Source organism: Polypterus senegalus, chromosome 7 (assembly GCF_016835505.1).
Source record: "Polypterus senegalus isolate Bchr_013 chromosome 7, ASM1683550v1, whole genome shotgun sequence".
Classification (NCBI taxonomy): domain Eukaryota; kingdom Metazoa; phylum Chordata; class Cladistia; order Polypteriformes; family Polypteridae; genus Polypterus; species Polypterus senegalus.
Genome location: NC_053160.1, coordinates 102,627,693 through 102,646,240, shown reverse-complemented (window position 1 = coordinate 102,646,240; position 18,548 = coordinate 102,627,693). Strand labels below are relative to the sequence as shown.

General features: G+C 37.8%; 1 protein-coding gene across 19 annotated transcripts in view; it reads left to right on the top strand.

Moving 5' to 3' along the window:
- celf4 (CUGBP, Elav-like family member 4) overlaps nucleotides 1–18,548 on the top strand; it is a 1,212,964-nt gene that overhangs the window by 894,622 nt on the left and 299,794 nt on the right. The window lies entirely within an intron of this gene.

Sequence of the window (18,548 nt, the reverse complement as noted above, 5' to 3'; positions counted from 1 at the left end):
TTCCTTCAATAACAAGGAGTTTTCATTGACTAATAGAGGCCACAACACCAGAAAAGAACAGAGCAGCTGACAGCAGCACTTTGCAGAGAAAGGAAGCATTCACAACAAGAGACACACAAACTATCATGATTCAGAGATTTTAACTTCTCCAGGTTATACTAGAGTTAGAGTGATGGCTGCATGAGGATTGAATGTGATCATATTGGAGCAAAGGTAAGAAAGAGGAAAAGGGGTATTAAATCTGAAGAGTGAATGCTAGAGTCTAAATATGAATTGCTCAATTTAGAGGAGCAGACAAGGAAAAGGATAGTCAGAAAACTGTTAAAAAAGGCAGATCTTGAGGTATGTCAGAACATACATGGTTGAAAATACAAATGAGGTGTGCAGAAGTGAGAAACTCGGAGTGTCCTAGTAGAATGGAATGATTATAAAATGAGATGATGGGGCATGTGAATTGAAATTGTGTGTGGGAACAAATGACAAGAATGACAGGCATAGATTAAAAGTAAATTAAAATTAATTAATTAATTAATTAATTAAAATTAAAAGTAATTAAAAATGAAGTTATGAATATAGAGGTGCAGAAATAAGAGAGTAGTTGTAAAATGAATGTCCTTATGTCTTATTCCAAAAGAGCTGGCTGACTCTCCAATGATAACACCATTAACAGACACTTGGACTTGAACCCGGCATATGCAGTCGGAAGAACATCTAAATAATAAAAAAGACTTTATGACCAACACCTTTCAAACACCACCTTACTAATCCACCCCAGCCCCCTTACAACCTCCCCCTCCATCCCCACCCTTCACCAGCTACATATACCAGGGTGTCGTCTGGGCTCCCCCTGGCAGTGGCCACGGGCTCCTACAGGTTTGAGCTTCCATGCTGAATTCCCTTGGCCCCCACACAAACCAGGGTGGCTGCCCTCTCATGGACCAGGGGAGGCATAGTTCCTCTCTCGGTCCTTTTCAGCATCCCACCACAATGTCTAATCATTTTCCTCTGATGATGACACCTAGCAGGTTGTAGAAAGCTTAGGAATAAAGAACTATTTTAAAGATAGGTGACTCATTTTCTCCCTTTGTGGATCTCTAGCTACAAATATGCAAATCGTATCACAGACCTTCGCTTCCATATATATGGTATATGTATGATTATATATACTGTATATAACCAAATACACCAAAAATAATGCGAAAAACAACTGGTTAAATGGATGGTTGGATTGATGAAAGAGTAAGAGCAAAGACAAAATAAAAGATAAAGAGATGGAGGGGAAACAGGTGATTTAGCCAAGTAATAGACTATGCATAGTGCAGCCAAGGCAGTAGGACTGACAATCCTACCTCCAACTATATTTGTGGTAAAGCATGCAACTTGCCATTGCTACAATCTACTATATACGATAAAAAAAAACACTACTCTGGGTGTGTGTGCATTTCTGTGTGCTGTTCCGAGCAATCTGATTAGTCAGTTTCGCTTTTGGTGGATTAGTGTTAGGGATGCTGATATGATATGTTAGTGGTGTGTTAGGAGTACGAAGTTAAATTTATGATTGTGACAATTGTTAGTGTTTTTTATTTTTACAAAAAGGACTTAATATTGAGCATTTCAATGACAACTAACAAAATAACATCCCATCACAAACACTGTTTTCACAGCTGGTGAATGGGGCCTGTCTATTACTGGTAGTAGTCAAAAGTAGACAGGAGGACAGGATGCGAGCAAGGCCACAAAATGACAAAGACAGAGAAGCAGGCTTTACAGGAAAGTGATCAAAGCGTGACAAAACAGAATATCACACACAAGAATACTGAAAGAAGGTGCAGGAGGAACGCTGAGGGTGTGCATAAGGCAAGAGATAAATTAAATACTTTAAAATTTATTCTGTTATCTGTGATAACATAGCTAGTCATGTATAAAAAAGTATATGTAAACAGATTAATGGTAATGTGATCTAGGATAAGGCATAGGGTGAATAATGAATACAAATAATCATTCTTTAGATACTAGACAGTGCTGCCAATACTTTTTCAAGCCCTGTTGTGTAACTTTAAGAGCATTTGGAGGGAAACTTTCTGCAGGTTCTAAGGATGAAGTTGTTTTAATGCAATTAGAAACTGAAGTAAGGTAAAATTTTAGGAGTATTAGAGTTTATACAAGAAACAGTAATAGAATAAGATTGATGTGGTGAAATAAAAATATTGACAGTAGTAAGCCATTTTAAAGTAGTTGAGGCATAAGGCTATACTGTTATGTAACCTCACTAGTGTTCCTCACTAACGCATTCTCTTTGATTTCATAAGACAGCAGATATCATAGAGGATTGCAATTTAAGTGAAGGGCTCTTCAGTCTGCAGGCATTGATTTCTTGTTTATTAAATTAGTTGTGTTTCTTTTTGAAAGAAGGAGGTAAATTGCACCCCTGCTGATCTAAGCTTTAATCAAGATGCTCTAAGCAGGAAAAACTGGAAACAACTGAATAAAATGTTTACATCACTGAATAATTTTGGATGTTAAACCTAATCAACCTTAATGAATTTTTCTCATTAACTGTATGGTAATAGAGCAGGCTCTATAAAAGACCAGAAAGACAATGCATTGCTTATAGACTGCATTACCTCCTGAAGTATGATACTGCTTGAAAATTTGGGGATTTCAGGAACATATAATGTCAAACTATTGACAGTCTTTTCACAGACATTCATTCTGTTATTTATTTTTTCTATTTCTTTTGATATGTTTGGTACAAAATTTCAAAAGACACAAAGATGGATTATAGCCTTTGTTGATGTTTTTCTCAGGTTTAACCCATTCACTAGCTGCATACTGTATTGCTACCTAAATGTTGCTTCTCAGTGAGTGCCAGTTTGTCCCAGCTTAATCTAAAAAGCTGCTGATTTTTTTTTGTTGTCTCAATTATATAACATATGTTATCAATTTGATCCTTTATTGATCTTTTAGAATCTCTTAATTTAAACTACTACCATGTGTTCAATGTTACACCATGGTCTTCCCAGTGGTAAGAACTAATTTACCATTAGGCACATGCCTACGGGCATCATGAAGCAGAGAAGCAAGTCTTCTCTGCACTGACATGCTCCCTGTCATTTTTATTTTCAATAATAATGGGCTGTTAGAAGCCAGTGGTAATGGTGTGCAGAATATGATTAAATTGTCTGCTTTAAATTACTCCATTTTGCGAGTTGTCTGACTCAAAATACCTTCACAACTTCTACTGCGTAATTTCTGCCTCTGAGCGAACTTACATTTTCCAGAGTTTAGGATTTTTCAGATAGCTTTTGTCACAACTCAACCACAAATCATTTTTATATACATTAACTGAATAAAACTGATCACACACCTTGGGAAAAATAATGAGAATGTTCATAAACTATTTCTTTTTGTTTCTTTGTGGGTATTAAACTCAGTAAAAAAATGTAAATTACCACAAGTCACCCGGATTCAGGGTGTTCTTAAGAAATGTAATGATTTACTTCAAGCGGTTAAAGTACATCATAAACATCATTAGATGCATCAAATATTGGAAATATTAAAATGTATGCTTTAATTTAAATGTTTATAGTGTAAATATTTTTGATTTTAAATATATCTTTTTTCACCCTCTGATAGAGCTCCAAAGAGGGCTAGACTCCTAGTAAAGGATAACAAATAACATACTTGTAATCACTGACCTTAAATTAGTCTAAAATGTCCCCCACATGCTTATGTTTTGAAATTTGAACTCTTTTTTTTAATTTATTAAAAGCAAGTAACATTCCACACAGTCAAGTCAAACTTAACAAAACTAAATTCATTTCAACCACCACCTAAGAGAAAGATAAGATGGCCAACAGCCAGAGTCAATGTAAAAGCTTATTCTAAAATTTTATTCTAACATTTTGAATAGATCCTCTAAGTGAGAATTTGTTTTTTTCCAGTTTCAAATAGTATATAACATCAGTTGCCCACTGACTCAAGGTGGGCTAGGATTCTTCCAGTTGAGCAAGACAAGTCTACGTGCTAATAGTAAAGTAAAGGCAATTAAAATTTGTCCTTCTCCATTTTAAGCCCATCTGGGAGTATGATTGTGACACCAAGGCTGTCTAATAGGCATTTAAATATTTTGATCCAGAATGATGTTCATTTGGTGCATGCCCATAACATATGGCCCAATGAAACTGGAGCTCGAGTGCAACTTTTGCAGGTTGGATCTTGCCCTGGAAATATCTTGTACAATTTTAAATGAGATAGATGTGCTCGATACAATATTTTAAGTTGAATATGCTTTGTGCATATGGAGCGAGAGTGAACTATGTGCATGGCTGCCTACCCCTCATTTATTGAAATGCTGAGTAAGAGATCCTTTTCTCACTGTATTCTGGGATGTTTGAAAGGAATGGACTTTAAAATGCTTTTATATATTATAGAAATGTTGTCTGAGTCCTCAAGACTGATCAAATTTCTTCCAGAATAGAAATAGGAGGAAGGTGAGGAAAATCGGGCAGATTTTTTTAGCAAAGTTTTTAATTTGGAAATAGTGGACAAATTGTATTGATGGGAAGCTAAATTTGCAGTGTAATTGTTTGTAGGATGTACAGTAATGACATTATCTGTGTACAAATCTCTATGTGATTTAATCCCATATGTTTTCCAAACAGTAAACACTTTTGAGAGAGTGGAAAAAGGTGGTTATTGTGTAGAGCTGACACATATAAAAAGCATCTCTATTCTGAACTGCTTCCTACATTGCTCCCATATTCTGAGTGAATGAAGGACAACTGGGTTGTTAGTATTTTGATGATAACTTGTATTTACTGGGATACAAAGCAAGGAATACAAGGAAGTACTACAGGATTTTATTTTTATTGTGGAACAAGACTGGGTGTGTTCATCTATTTATGTCTATGTTCAAGTTTTTATAGCTTGTACATTTATCGTCCAGTAATAAAAATGAAAGTTAGGTGCAGCCATGCCAAATTCTACTTTAGGTTGTTGTATAGTTGCCCTTTGGATGTGTGGATGTTTTGAATTCCAAATAAATGAGGTTATGATTGAATCTAATTTCTTAAAAAATGATTTGGTAATGTATATGGGGATGCTTTGAAATAGAAAAAGAAGCTTAAGAGTGATATTTATCTTGACAGTGTTAATTCTCCATGCTAAAGTGAGATGGAGGAAAGACCATCTATGCAAGTCTTGTTTAAGATTTTCCATATAGTGAGCAAAATTTTGTAGAAAAAGAGCTTTATGCTTACTTGGGATGTTTACCCCTAGGAATTTAAACAGATATGCAATGATAAAAGGGAAGATCTAATCTAATGTTGTGTGTTAGTAAGTCTACTTTTATTCAAATTCGTTTTCAGTCCAGATATCTTTTGAAATTCTGGTAGTGCTGTTGGGACTGCAGGCACATTATTTTGTGTTTCTGATTATAGTACCATATCATCTGCATACAGTGATATTTTCTGTTCAAGTCCTTCTTTGATAATCCCCTTTATCTCAGAAACATATAAAAAGTGGACAGTCAATGGCTCAATGGTGATTGCATATAACCGTGGTGACAGGGGGCATCCTTGTGTAGTACCATGTTCTAGTCTGAAGTAGTCTGAAATAATGTTGTTACTACAAATTGAAGCTTCTGGACTGGTATACACTAGTTTGATCCATGCACATAAGTTCGGACCAAACCCAAATTTGTGTAATGTAGTGAACAGGTAGTCCCATTTAGCCATGTCAAATGCTTTTTTTGCATTTAACGATAATAAGATCTCTATTTATATCACTGTATCTGAGTGTGAATCACAGCTGTATAGCAGTTGATCGGAAAGAGAATTATTGGTATACAGCATCAAGCACACACTGCCTCAGCCATGCCGTCTATTGAACTGCTCTCATACAGCAAATGCTTCAGAGTCTTTCCTGTACTGACCTCGCAGTTCAGAAACAGTTTCATCCCAAGAACTCTAAACACACTCAATCAGTCCATCAAGTGCTCCTTGTAGAACTGTTTGTACTTATAAGTACAATTACCTCACTGTAAACTTGCAATACAGTTATAATATTGCACAACCTGAGCCACTTTATAAAGCACATATTTACATATGATGACAATATCATTTTTAAGATGAAATTAAGCAGATATGTTTATTATATTATACAGATAAAACTAACTTCATTTAAATAATCTATATTGTTAATAACTAAACATGTGAGGACACGGTGCCGCAGCGCTAGCGAGCCGCTGGTGCTCCGTTCACGGATTGTTTCTGCCTCGCACTGTATTCTTGCTGGTGCTAATGCGACACTGGAAGGATAGATGGATAGAATAATTAAACACGTACTACAAAGATATTTCAATTTTCCTTAAAAGTTTTGAAGAATCGGCTTCTAAGCTTAACGTCTATTACAGAGCTGATTATGTGGTCATTGGGCATTTGGAGAAGAAAAGTAAGGACAGGAATTGGAGGTTAGTAAGTTTGAAAGGGACAGTACTGCTGCAATGAAGTATTTCATCGAAGATCGTACATGGAACAGCAAGCATCTTGCATGAGACATGAACAATCACTGCGACACCATGTTCCTGTGTTTAATAACATGATTTAACTCCTATCATCATGAAAACGATATCACGTATACATCTCAGTATTTTAATTATTCAGAGAGCTGTAATATCATGAATGTGATGGATTCTGTGTCCTGTCAGAGGAAGAGAAAGCCCGGAAGTACCTAGTGATTCACACACATAGAGCACATAGAAGATCAAATACAAAACAAAGCATTTAACGTGCTACTTTAGTTACGATGGGATTTGAGAAACTAGTAAATTAAACAAATTTAAGATGAAGTTTATGATGTTCTACTTTAATGACAAAATAAAACTATGTGATTAAAGTGGAAATTTAGAGATTAAAGTTGACATTTCATACTTTTTTTCGCCACTGTGTGCCTTTTTTTTTCTCTGTACCCTAATAAGCTTTCATATGAGATTCAGACGGTGAGCTACAACTCTCCTTTTCACGGTGACTTTATTATGTGACAACTTCTTTTTTATTTCAGGCACTGTGTGACTTTGTGAACTTGAGCTTTCGAGTTTCTCCGACACGCTATGTCACTCAATCAACTTCCTTTTGTTGTTTATACTACTGTTTAAACCAACAAATAGTATGTTTTTCCTTTCCTCCACTTGGTATTCGTTAAAATTCTTCTATTTTCCTTCTTGCTTTTGCCATTGTCTTTTTACAGAAGGCTGAGCTTAAGGGCTATTTATATTGATTTGCATATTCAAAGAGGCATAATTCTAGGAGGAGTTGGGGTGGGGCAGCAGGCATGTCCATGTGTGTTACTTTTCACGCTGACTGGGATTTATGGAGCGGAAGAACGTGGAAGTTGGCGTTCGCACAGATTTATGCATCGGGAATTTTTTGTGCGTAAGCACATTTCCGCTTTTGTGCTTACGTCATGTGTGGTATATGGCTGGCCAGTCATCCCGGCCAATACTTCCAGGCCACCAGATGGAGCCCTTCTTGCTGCATGGAGGTGCCCTGAATGCCAGCAGGGAATTATGGTCAATGGAGTTTTTATCCACAGCCGTGCTGTATACCACGGGGGCTGCTAGAAGGCGCTGCAGGAAGGAACATGGATTACTTTCCCTACAACCTGAAAGTACGTCCTAGTCACGTATAAGATTAGGCAATACTAAATAACAAAAAATAAAGTAAGGTCTGATGGCCAGAAGAACAGAAGGGCTGGAGAAAAAAAAAACTGCAGGGGTTCTGAGGCCACAAGACCACCCAGCCCCCACTGGGCATTCTACCTAACATACCTAACAACACAGAAATGCAAGGCTAGTGTCTAGATAAAATGCTTTGGACATACTGTAGACAATATTAAAGGGGAGTATAGATTATTTAGCTAACCAACACATTGTCCAAGCAACTTTAATAAATCATATGTTTGAAAGAATGTATAATTTATTATAAACAGAATATGGGTCAGGAAATACAGGGTGGGCCAAAATGAAGTACCACATTTCTCAAGGTCATTGAGTGAGGTAGAGGCAACTGAGTGGGTTGGGGTGGAGGTCCTTTAATATGCAATCCTTTGTAGTTTTCAGCAACATACTTTAGTATGCGCACCATGACACTCTGTCGAAGTGTTCTTCTAAAACAATGAATCCATCATCACTATGCAACGCTCCTTCCGAATGCACTTCAGCATTCCTCCTAATGATGACATCTCAGATCGGTAAACAATTATTCAGTGGGTGGCTACATTTAGACAGGTGGATACAACATTGAACAGAAAATCTCCAAGCCAACCTCGAACTGTACGAGCACCAAAAAACATCTAAGCTGTAAGGGAATTTTGCAGTCTCCTAGACATTCAGCGCACACACATGCTTCTTCTTTAAGCATTTCCAACATGTCTTTGAGGAGGATTTTGCATGAGGACCTTAGTTTCCATGCATACAAAATGATGGTAGTGCAGGGACTCATTGAGAGAGATTGGGAGAGCCGTAGAGAGTTGTGCGTAAACATTCTGTAAACCATTCATCGCAGTGCCATCGTCATGTGCAGTAACAAGGCACATTTCCATTTAAATGGTTACATAAATAAGTAAAAATTTCGTTATTGGGCTGAAACCAACCCTCGGGAACTTCATCAGAGACCCCTGCACAGTGAACTTGTTACATTTTGTTGTGCTTTTTTCAAATTTGACCTTGTAGGCCCTATCTTTTTTGAGGAGTGGCGAGCAACAGTCACTGTCACTTAAGAATGTTACATGGAAATGTTAGAGAACTTTTTGTGACCTCAAATGGATGTAGTGGTTGCCTGGTTTCAACAAGATGGAGAAACAGCTCATATGGTGTTGAGATCCATGCAAGTTTTGTGGGAGATGTTTCTGGAGATGCTGTATACACACACCAACCTCAAAACCTTGAATCCCTCAAGGAAGCTATTCACCATTAAATCTCTGCTATTCCCCTTGAAATGGCCAAACAAGTCATGCGAGCATTCAAAAATTGTCTCGAAGACTGTTTCGCTAATGATGGTCACCGCCTTGACAACATTATTTTTAAAACATACTGAAAAAAAATCTATTTTGTGTACCCTTTCTTATGTTGTAATGAAATGTATGTTATCTTGTAGTGTTTTTGTAGAATAAACATTTGAAATATGGTACTTCTTTTTGGCTCACCCTGTATAAAGGAGCAGAGTAAAGAAATAAAATGAAATCTATTATCTGTCCATTTTTTTTAATTCATTTAATCTAGTATGGGGTTTGGGGCTGGAGCCTATCCTTCCGAAACAGATTATTTAATCATCATTTTGATGACAACAACCGATTGTTTGAATTAGCCAGGGAGGGGAAAACTTATGTAAAAGCCTTTCTGTCTGTTTCTTCTTTGAGCTCCATTGTGCTTGTTCACTAAATATATGGAACCAATGCAGATGTTTTCAGGAAAAGAAGCCCTCAACTGCTCACCATGTACATGATAATCACTTATTTGAGACTTCTTTAACCCAGAAGTGAGCAGTATGGTCAAATCTCTTTATTATTCAGTATATTAATACTAACCTGAGTAGTTTAGTATAATATACAGTATTACATCATGTATAATCATGGAAACAAAAGGATATTCTTCCATCTACTTACACTAAACAGTGTAATACATAACAATTATACAATTGCATGTCATTAGACATGTACAAACCAAATAATTAAATATGAGAAATTATGACATTCACAATCACAGAAAGTCTAGAAATATATGCATTTCAAAGCAAATTATGTGATCAGTCCAATGGCAATCTACAGTTGTCCATACATATATGTTGTAGTTAAGAAAACTCCAGTTTACAATACAGTCCACAGAGAAAGCATGCCATCTAGTCAGTTGTAAATCCTCCTTCAGGGCATAAATGGCATCACAATCACTGTGATGCTGAAAATAAGGCGTTGGTGTCAGGCCAGACAATTGGTTCTCAGCTACAAGTGCAAGAATGAAAAAGAGTGGAAAAGGGGGACAACAAGAAGTTAAAAAGAAACTTTAAGGACCACAAACTGCTTAACTAAAGAGTTTACAGGAAATCATGATTGCATTGACACTGTATTCAGAGGAAGCAGTTCAGGTCATAGAGTTAAATAAACTTGTATTTTATATAATATTGAACGGTTATGTTTGCTAATTTCTCTTTTCTATGTTATTCTTCAGTTGTATTTTTGAGCTCTAAACATTGAGTACAGACTTTAAGTAATTTGCTTTTACATTTGGCTTTATTTAATTACTAAGAAACACAGGTGTATATTTAAGTAATTAATAAAAGATTCCGAAGTTAAGCAACAGAATTCAGAAGTAAACAAAAGCAAAAAAAAAGGACAAAGACAGGACAGTCCCAAGGTTGTCACTGAAGAGGTGTGTGATAGAATGCTTATTTTGTAGGCTGTAGACATGATCTAGAGCACTGTGCATTTTTAGAACATCATCTTAATGAACAGAAAACAGAATTCTTGAATAAAAATACAGATAGACCAGAGACTGGCAGTAGTGGTAGGAGTAGAGACATTGAGGGATCTGTTGATCAAGACAAGTGCTTTCCAATTGATCTTAGCAAAAACTGGAAGCCCAGATATGTTGGAGAGTTCAGAAAGCAATTACTAGAAACAGTGCTAGTAGAGATTTGCAGTAGTAATTTGTTATATAACTATAACACACTCCATGCTCTAGACACCCATAGGCCTCAAAGTTGGTAAACATGATGCCTGTAACTCACTCACTTGGTTACACATATTAGTGGAAAGTATAATGTATGTTTCCTCAAAAAGTTTTGGTTGGAGCTGAGGTATCATCTCAGTCCACTTTTCAGGTAAGATTCACAGTATATTTTAATCTAGATAAATATACTGCCTCTAAAGAGAAATATTAACTAGTAAACTATAAGAAATAGAAATGACTGGTGTTAAAATATTTAGATATCTTTATTTTTGTATCAAGAAAAAACAAACCACAGTGATTTAAATATTCTCCGAAATTGTTTTTACATAGATCCCTTTCATAGTGATTAGCATAGGTCTGGTTGTCTTATGTCACAAAGTATATCTGTTAAGATGTGTTTGATACAACCTAACAGACAAAGACAGTCAGGCAAACTTAGTATTCAAACAAATTTTGACAGTTTGGAGAAATAAAATAATGTGTCCACACATTAAATTGCAATGAAAAAGTGTTAGAAACGAGATGCAACTGGATTTTGCTCTTAGCACCAAAATGTGTTAAAAATGTCTACTAAGATTTCTGTCAGATGCATTCTGGCAAAACAAGTGGATATGAATTTCAGATCTAATTTATTCATATCATAAGTTACTTCCATAAAAAACCCTCTGGTTGAAGTTGTTTATTTTTACAGCTGCGAATGTTTGAAATTGTTTGACTATAGTTTTGGTACTTTTGCCAGTTGACTGTTCTGTTTCCCTTCCTTCTTCTTCCTACATAGTGTCAAGCTTGGGTCACAAAGTTGCACAGGAGAGTACAGAAGGTTTTCCAAGGAATAGAAACTTTATTGCTGTTCAGGCAGATACAAGCACAAGTCTTTTTCAGAGGCAATCCAGCCTCACAAGGAACAGTTGTCAAACTTGATGCATCGACCCCAACTCCTGCTCAAAAGAACACAAAGTCTTCTTCATCAAGTGGGGACAGCAGCTTGGAAGCAGCGGCCAGAGCAGAGGGTGTCTAGGGGAAGAGAGACAGGAGAGTGAAACCTCAGGATGGCCGCAGCTCGGTCTTTAAAATATTCAAAACCCTGTGTGAGGAGCATGTCGCATGGCAAGCCAGCAAACCTGCAGCTCATCCCACAAAAAGCAGTTGTATGATTGTGTTTGTTTCCCATTGAAAAACTGTTTAAGAGAGGGTTTCTGATGGTCAACCTCATCCTCCTGAAGCAGCGGTCACAATAGTTAGTTTCTTGATCCCTCATATTTAGCTCACTCTTATCATGAGCAGGCACAGTTTGTCTCATCATACAGTGCCACAGTCTTTGTATTTGACTGTGCATTTGGTTAGTGAGACTCTTAGTTGCCTCTATTTCGATGGGTTCTTCTCTATATTGGGAATGATGCACTGAAACTAGCGATTTTCTTTATTCTTTTCATTTGTTTTGCTATTCTGATACTTTTAGACTACTTCTCATCAAAACTGATTTCTTAAATTTGCAAAATGAAAGAAAGAAAAAAGTAAGAAAGAAAAGTTTTATCTCATTTTACTTTTTCCATTTCTATTAGAATTATTCCTGTTTTTCTATATATGCTGTCATTTATTAATTTCATAAATGTATTAGAAACTAGCAAAATACCCGCGCTTCGCAGAGGCGAAGTACTGCCTTAAAATTTTTATTAAGAAGAAAATTAAACCTTTTAAACTGAGGGAAAATATACCAATAATTATTTTTTAAGGATCTCTTTGTATACCACATTGTGAGTTCGGCCTTCCGGTTGTAATATGACCAAGCTGTGCGCTGAGCTTACTCTTGAGCATGCAACGTACAGTTGGCCATGTGAACAGTAATCTTGTTTCAAATCTCACAGCTTGAATTGCTGCTGTCATATTCGGTTTGAGTTTCATGGTTTGTTTCAATAACGACAGTATTTGTAGGACTTGTGTTGAAGAGATATTCGGCATCTGTTAAGCATTGTAAGTATACAACCGGTTTCATCGATAACTTCACATCCAGCTTTTGAGAGTTTAAACATTCATAAACATCAAATTGTCCACTACTGAAATCGTCACATGTCAATCTAAGATGTTTAAGAGGCTTTGGCGGTTGTCGAAAGGTGTAAAATATTTGGCCATTTTGGTACACTTGAATGCGACAACCGAACAATTCACCGGCAGCCATCAACTCACATGCAGATGCATAGGTGAAGGGCTTAAGCATTTCACTCTTCTAGTGCTCCTGTGTAGTATAATTATCTCCTGTACCATCATCAGTCCACACCTTGAACCTGTACCAGTCATTCAATACATAAGACACAATGTTCCTCCGGATATCAAGAGTGAGCCTGATATGGCCGTGCATTGTGTAACAAAGAGAAAGAAAAGGGAGGTGCCATTTCCAGGCATGGAAACCACTCGGTAAGTGACAGTTCTTTGATCGATGGTGATCACCTCGATAGATATGTTAATGGTGGTATGGTTGGGAGGAAATGGGTACCTGAATAATGTAAAGTAAGTCTAAAATACCTACACAATAACTATAATTGTAATAAATGAACAATAAAACAGCGGAGAAGCCGTGGATTAAATAAAAAGGCTGTAGTTATCTGCAGGGAGACGTGAATCCCGTGGCAAAGCAAGGAAGGGAATATAGAGACTGGAGCGACGGGTGGCCTTATATAGGCAGGCAGCCAACAATGTGGGAGGCGTTGGGATGGGGGATCCAACGGCGCCTCACATGGTGACCGAGCTGCAGGCTATGGATGTATATATGTATGTAAGTAGGATTCAGTTAGCGTTGGGAATCCGCGTACCAAAATTCTTGAAGATTGGCCCATAAATAATAAAGACTGTTGAAAAGTTCAATATGGTGGCCAACAGTGGCATCATACCACCGAAATAAGTACCAAATTTCAGCCTTCTACCTACACGGGAATTTGGAGAATTAGTGACGTTGGAAAGTTCAATATGGCGTCATACCACCGAAATAAGTACGTACATTGGTTTCAGTTAGCACAGGGAAGCCGCCTACCAAATTTCGTGAAGATGGGGCCATAAATAAAAAAGTTCAACATGGTGGACGTTGTTGACCGTTATGACCATTATGCACAGAATTTCAAAATTAAACCTGTTTAACTTTTGTAAGTAAGCCGTAAGGAATGAGCCTTCCAAATTTCAGCCTTCTACCTACACGGGAAGTTGGAGAATTAGTGACATTGGAAAGTTCAATATGGCGGCTGACAGTGGTGTCATACCACTGAAATAAGTATGTACTTTGGTTTCAATTAGCGCAGGGAAGCCGCCTACCAAATTTCGTGAAGATGGGGCTATGAATAAGAAAGTTCAACATGGCGGACGTTGTCGACCGTTATTGACTGTTATGATCGTTACGCGTAGAATTTCGAAATAAAACGTGCTTAACTTTTGTAAGTAAGCTGTAAGGAATAAGCCTGCCAAATTTCAGCCTTCTACCTACACGGGAAGTTGGAAAATTAGTGACGTTGTTAAGTTCAATATGGCGGCCGACAGTGGCGTCATACCATCGAAATAAGTACGTACATCGGTTTTGGTTAGCGGCGGGAAGCCGCCTACCAAATTTTGTGAAGATGGGGCCATAAATAGGAAAGTTCAACATGGCGGACGTTGTCGACCGTTATTGACTGTTATGATCGTTACGCGTAGAATTTCGAAATAAAACGTGCTTAACTTTTGTAAGTAAGCTGTAAGGAATAAGCCTGCCAAATTTCAGCCTTCTACCTACACGGGAAGTTGGAGAATTAGTGATGAGTCAGTCAGTGAGTCAGTCAGTGAGGGCTTTGCCTTTTATTAGTATAGATATTAAAATCCAGAGGCCTCATGTATAAACGGTGCATATGCACAAAAATGTTGTGTACTCCCGTTTCCACACTCAAATTGCAATATATAAAACCTAAACTTGGCGTAAAGCCACGCACATTTTCACGCCAGCTAAATGCTTGGTGTAAACAAGTTCTCCGCTCGGTTTTGCAAACTGGTGTCACCCAGCGTCAAAGCAGTGCTTTTGTTCCAGTGTGGTTTCCCTTTCTTTTTTAGATGCACATCCCTGACGTGGCTTTATCATATACAGTGAACCCTCGTTTATCACGGTTAATCCGTTCCAGACTCTACCGTGATAAATGAATTCTCGCGAAGTAGGATTCTTTATTTATACATCGAATATTTTCGCAGTTAGAGTATAGAAAACCTGTTTACGACCTTCTAAATACGTTTTTTAACATTATTAGAGCCCTCTAGACATGAAATAACACCCTTTAGTCACCATTACACTCGTATTACCCAATATATTAGACAAAATAAGAGAAAATAAGACATATTAGACGTTACAAATATAATATTACTAGGCGCACTCGCCTTTTAAGGCGACTGACTTTTATCCTCAATTTTTGTGCTCCATGTGTACATCAGGCATGTAAGTGTAGGGAATGAGAACATCAAAGCCCATTCATAACATCTCCCGAAAACCTAAGTTTTTTTTTTTTATCCCCTCAAGTGCCCGTCCAAAGTCGTACAATGTCAGCCCGAATCTGTACCGCTAAAGACGCGGAGTTTCATGCACTAAATAAGCTATAGAATATAATAAGCAAGCACCATCTCCCCTGATATTTACTACACGATGAGGCATTTGTACTCCATCAACATTAATTATTTTCAGAGACATAATTTTGTCTATTTTTCCAGCGCATCACGCACAAAAGCAAGGGAACGATGAGAGCACCAGAACTCTGCTCACATTGCGTTGCTTCGTACCTCAAGCCGCAAGTAGTAAGTCTGTAATAAGCGGAATACGCTTTGCACTCACGGGACGGAAGGACAATCCCGAATGCTTTTATATAGTAGATTATTTTACTGTACATTTAATTACACACAACCACTAACCTATGAAGGCCTGACCTCAGTAGGAGAGTCTTCAGAGGTGGTGCAGTATCTTCAGCAGGTGCGTTGTTGTCTTCAGTGAAGAAGTACTAGGAGTAGGCATTGGGTGTCTGGGTGCGCGGCTGAAGAACATCTTGATAGGCAGTTGCTGGCGCTGTCTTTTCATATGCGTGAGGAGGCTTTTGTACGGTAATGCCATCTTTAATCATATCCAAGAGTTTCACCTTCTCCTGGATAGTAAGCATCTTCCTCCCATGCTTAGTTTTATTGTCAGAAGGCTTAGAAAAAGCAGCACGTTTAGGAGCCATCGTAGAGCTTAGATAAAAGTTCTCAGAAAGCGCATGCGTAGTGACGTAAACGTGTATGAGAAAAAAATCGCGATAGAGTGAAGCCGCGAAAGTCGAAGCATGATATAGCGAGGGATCACTGTACACTGAAATTAACCACATATTGTTTATTAGTTTAAGGTATCTGATTGTAATTAACCTGTAACAATATAATGGTCCACGGAATGGCCAGACTATTCCAAATACCATAGCTGCTTTAGTGTTGCTACTCTCACTGCACCTTCTTCTTCTTCCTATTTCAGTTGCTCCTGTTAGGGGTAGCCACAGCGGATCATCTTTTTCCATTTTACTCTCACTGCACTACTCGGAGTATTTATATCACTGTATCTGAGTGTGGAATCACAGTTCTACAGCAGCTGATTAGAAAGAGAATTATCAGTATACAGCATCAAACACACTCTGCCTCAGCCATTTTGTCTATTGAACTGCTTTCATACACCAAATGCTTCAGAGCCTTTGCTGTACTGACATCCCAAGAACTATAAACACACTCAATCAGTCCATTAAGTGCTTTTTGTAGAACTGTTTGTACTTATTAGTACAATCACCTCACTGTAAACTTACGATACAGTTATAATATTGCACAACCTGAGCCACTTTATAAAGTGCATATTTACATATGATAACAATGTTATTTTTAAGATGAAATACAGCAAAATATGTTTATTACATTATACAGATAAAATGTTAACATCATTTAAATAATCTATATTGTTAATAATTAAATATGTGAGGACTCTGTGTCACAGCACTAGCTAGTTCAGGGATTGTCCCTGGCTCGTGTTGTATTCTTGCTAGGGCTGGCACAACACTGGATGGATAGACAGTGTGATGGACGGCTGGCAGATCATCCCAGCCGACACATCCAGGACACTAGATGTCATCTTCCCTGCAGCATGGAGGTGCACCGGATTCCCGCAGGGCACCATGGGAGATGGAGTTCAGATTCACAGCCGTGCTGGGTGCCATCGTGTGACACTGCAGGGAGACGCGAGGATTTTTATTTTCCCTGTAGCGCGGAAGTACTCCAAAGTCACGGGGACTGAAGAACAGAAGTACTTCCGGGCTGAAGAAAACTGTAATTCTCCATCTAAAACCGGAAGTGCTGAGAAGTCACATGAACAGAAGAGGAGAAGCATTTCTGGGTCTAAGACTGTTTAAAGAACTGGTGAAGACCCAGCAGAGTGAGCCGGAGTTGAGAGGTAGAGTGACGGAGCTGCTGGGAGGAGAGGAGGAAAAGAATTATTGTATTTGTGATTATTGATTTATTGGGGTTGATTGTGGTGCACTGTGGCACAATATCCAAGAAAGAAGAAATTAAAATATTTCTAGTGCTTTTACCTGGTGTCTTGACGTTTGTCTATGGGGTTTGAGGAGCAACAATGCCCTCTAGTGTCACAATGGATAGAATAATTAAACATGTACTACGAAGATATTTCAATGTTCCTTAAAAGTTTTGAAGAATCAGCGCTCTAAGCTTACAGATAGCTTAACATCTATTACAGAGCTGATTATGTGGTAATTGGTTACTTGGAGAAAGAAACGGAAGGACAGGAATTGGAGGTTAGAATGTTTGATAGAGACAGTACTGCTGCAACAAATTATTTCATCGAAGGTTGCGCATGGTGCAGCAAGCAGCTTGAGGGAGGCATGAACAATCTCTGAGCAGGGTGCCAGCTTGTCACTATCACTGTGCCACCATGTTCCCATGTTTAATAAAATGATTTAACTCCTATCATCATGAAAATTATATCAAGTATATATTTCAGTATTTTAATTATTCAGAGAGCTGTAATATTGTGAATGTAATGGATTATGTGTCCTGTTGGAGGAAGAGAAAGCCCATTTAAGAAGCACGTAGTGATTCACAAACAGAGTACACAGAAGAACATATACAAAACAAAGCATTTAACATGCTACTTTAGTTACGATAGTATTTGAGAAACTAGTAAATTAAACGATTTAAAGATGAAGTTTATGATGTTCTACTTTAATCACAAAATAAACTACGTAATTAAAGTGGAAATTTCGAGATTAAAGTTGACATTTCAAGATTTTTTCTCACTGTGTCCCTATTTTTTTCTTTTTTCTGTACCCTAATAAGCTTTCATGTGACACTCAGACAGTGGGCTACGACTTGCCTTTTCACAGCGACTTTAATATCTGACAATTTCTTTTTTATTTCGCGCACTGTGCGACTTTGTGAACTTGAGCTTTCGAGTTTCTCAGACACTCTATGTTACTCGATCGACTTCCCTTTATTGTTTATACCACTGTTTAAACCAACAAATAGTACGTTTTTCCTTTCCTCCACTATTTATATTGCTTTGCATATTCAAAGAGGCGTAATTCTGGGAGGAGTTGGGGTGGGGCAGCAGGCGTGTGCATGTGTGTTACTTTTCACGATGATTGGGATTTATGGAGCGGAAGAACGTGAAAGTTGCCACTTGTTGATACATTTGAATTTTTTTGTGCATACGCACATTTTCGTGCATGAGGCCCCAGGTGTTTAGTTCTCCTACCTCATTGGTTTAAAGTTCTCAATTCACATACATGGCAAATGTGTAGATGAG